General features: G+C 34.7%; 1 long non-coding RNA gene across 1 annotated transcript in view; it reads left to right on the forward strand.

Annotated features, from left to right (window-relative positions):
- Window positions 1-3021: 3021 nt before the first annotated feature.
- The window catches only part of LOC113474894, a 9379-nt gene continuing 8969 nt past the window's right edge, over window positions 3022-3431 (forward strand). The window contains exon 1 of the long non-coding RNA XR_003396605.1: window positions 3022-3117. This is a non-coding gene — a long non-coding RNA (uncharacterized LOC113474894). The remainder of the gene's footprint in view (window positions 3118-3431) is intronic.

Below are 3431 nucleotides of genomic sequence, written 5' to 3' on the forward strand. Positions count from 1 at the left end.
ATCGATATTTTATATTCAAGCTGTGTATATATGCAGTTCATTATAGCAATCGTGAATTAAATACAATCTCGGTGTTTGTTGGGCATTTCCGCTAAATCTGGTCCCGAAACCGACAAAAATTAGCCTAATAATGTCCTCTGATTGTTTTTTACCGACATCGGAAATTATATTCTGAGATTATCTCGCTATTTTTACGCGACTCACAAGGATGGTTTGACATAGAACATAAAACATAAACGAAAGTCACTCTTCGGGCTTAAACTTGCTTTTTTGGTAGTCCACCACATACCTTACTTGGTCGACTGCTTTTTTTGCTTAGCCATTAGCGATGATAAATATTTATTACGACAAAAAAGAGAAAATTTGTCGACTTGAATTGCAAATCACCAGGTCATATTAAAACAATATTATGCCTCGTATATACCTTTAGTCAGAATCATTCTGGTTTTACGCGCAGTCATTCGGCTCAGGAGTAATGCGCCAGCGAATACATAATATTTCATGCAAAACTCACTTATTTTACGTTTTTATACTTTTTTTCGATAAGGTACTTTTTTTCGATAAGGTAGGTTTGCCTGTAACAAAGAGTACGCACCTTGTTTTTTCAAATCCGGTTCTATGTGAACGCGATTCTTCCGTTTTTTACCTGGACAACATTCCACAAACATCGTTTCTTATTAATATAAGGATCGGTTTTACTAATATGATATAGAATAGTACTTAAACAACTAACAACGGTCTATTGGATTCGTGAAGATTATAATTCTTTGAATTTTCTTCATTTACTATACTAAATGAAAAATGGAATGAAGAGGTGTCTTATCCTCCCCCACCCTACTATATATGCCTACGTCAAACAAGTTTCCTTTATACTACCAGCAAGGGCTATATAGGCTATTGAAGAAAACACGATTCTGTTCGGACATTTTTTTAGTAAACTATCTACTATTTTTTTAGAAATTGACTATAGAGTTGAATAATAGTTTGCGGAACTTTTTCATTGCCCGCATTAACAACCGTCAGAGCAGCAAATCTAAGTCATGTCGTCCCGGTCGTCGAGTTGTTTGCTGTGTTCTCTTATATCTTGTTTCGTTTAGTTGTTTATCAGGCTTAGGCAAAAAAAGAGCTATAGATAGAGTTGAAAAGAACAATAACTTGTTTACCCGTACTATACGTGTAGGGTGAAGAGGGTACACATGTTTCAATCGGTTGTCGCTTTTAAAAAATTCCGGAGAACAAAATAACAAGCGAAATAGGATATTCGCTGTTATTTATTATTTAACATTGCATGGTTTCCAAAGGGAGAATTCCTCTTTAATCAGGGTCATATATTGAAATACGAAGCAAGGTGAACGAATTCTCAGCTTCTTTAATTGCAGTCATTAATTGTTTCCTCTTGAAATGTAACACAAAGATTTACATTCATTCATTTATTACATTCATTCTTTACAGAATGTAACTTATAACCCTTTTTATTCGTTGCGTTTGAACATCTTGATTTAAAATAACAAAACTAAACTCTTCATTGCTACACTAGTTTAGTCTGCAAAGTCTTACATTGTTTGCTATCGCTGAAAAACACTCACAAACCTCTTTGCGGTCAGGCCGTTTTGTTTCTTTCGATTTTGCAAATTATTCCGGCATTCGCTAACGCTAACCTATATAGTAGGGTGGGGGAAGACATTACCAATTGTCGTTCAAACAATACAAATTGTTATGCAATAACATAATGTATAAGTAACATGTTAAAAACTATAACAGTAGAGCAAGAAAAAGAATGTTTAGACTTAATTTTCAAAGCGTACAGTATTATTTTCTGTTTTTTACGTATATTCCCATTTATAAATACACTTAATAATTAAAATTAACAATGATTTTAAACTGTCTCATCTTATCCTGTGTGTTTTCAAATTTGTAAAATTTCACCTGTTGTGCGCATCGCTAAATAACTCCTCGTGTGTTTTATTATTTTTTTATTAAATTGGTGTCAATTAATGAAGGAATGATAGTACTAATTCGTGGTAATACCCAAAAACCGTCATCTATTTTAATTTTGGAAATATTTGGCAATATGTGCTTAAGTGTCCCATCTTCCTCCATTATACTATATAAACGTTTTTTCTGATGATATATCGTCACTTTGCAAACAGTGTACGGCGAAGACCATAAAAAGAAGAAAAATGTCAAGAAGCTTGGCTTATTACGGTTACATGATAAACGGACTTGCTTGTTCAACGGCCTTTTTAACTGATCGCTATTCCCGGTCTATACTAACTTTGGTCACAGCAGAAACCAAGCCAATGTTGAATTTCACGCCAAGACTGGTCACTACGACAACTTCCCTAATTCAATGCAGAGTCGTATAAACACCGAGTAGTCCAACTGCCGTCTATTTGTGTCCAAAATAGAGCAAAAGTGGTGACTTTGACAAAGGGTTTAAACGAACTTGTTAAGTTTTGTTTGTGTTTTCCTATTGTGGGAAGGTGTAAAACAGCTTCTATTTACCTTACCAAACATTTTTTAGAAAAAATGTATAAATTTAGCCGCATTAAATTACTAAAATGTCGCAAATCAACCGCTTCTAATTCTAATTTTTGACTTTTTTTGACACCGAAAACAAATAACACATGTTTTTTACATTTTTCAACCTTTAAATTTGTTTTTAGGCCCAAGGTTTTCTGTAATTTACCGAAAAACATACATTTTCCCTATACCTACTGTGTTATTTTGGACCCAAATTGCCGTTCAATTTGTGTTTTACGTAACAATGGGTTGGACTACTCGGTATTTCTATGGCTCTGATTCAATGATGGTAAGATATTTTCATCAACTGATTTTGAATTCGCGCTTTTTTGTTTTCTGTAGCGTGACGTCGAAGGTTGTTGTTTGTCGAATAAACTTGGTTGCCGACCTGGCCTTTTTGGCGTTCTACTGGAGTCGGATTATTTTATGCGAGGCGCGAGGTAGAGAGCTATGGATACGTGGAGGCAGCACAGTTCAGAGTCGAGTGCGACAAGGACCACCTGCACCCAACCTCTGCTGACAATTGCTCTACACCTTGATATCCCTTTGAAATTCACTCTAGCTGCCCCCAAAAAGATCTACATCCATTTTAAGGTTTGCCATTTTTATTCTATAAAATATTTAACTCTTAGTCAGGAATTAAATGCATTAATTCTTAAACTAGCCTACTGTACATGAATATCAAAACCTAAACAAAAGGTTACAAATTACTATAAAGACAATACAACTGTATAACATGCGTTTTTTATTTGGTAAAAACTAAATATCTTATTAAACACTAAAGTGCTAATTTTGAATGAATGAATGAATGAATGAATGAATGAATGTAACTTACTTTATCCTCGCGTGGCCGGAAAACGACAGTCGTTATAACACGGGTGTGCACCTCGCGCCAGGTTACGAGTTAC

The sequence above is a fragment of the Ciona intestinalis genome, unplaced genomic scaffold (genome assembly GCF_000224145.3).
Source record: "Ciona intestinalis unplaced genomic scaffold, KH HT000021.1, whole genome shotgun sequence".
NCBI classification, from domain to species: domain Eukaryota; kingdom Metazoa; phylum Chordata; class Ascidiacea; order Phlebobranchia; family Cionidae; genus Ciona; species Ciona intestinalis.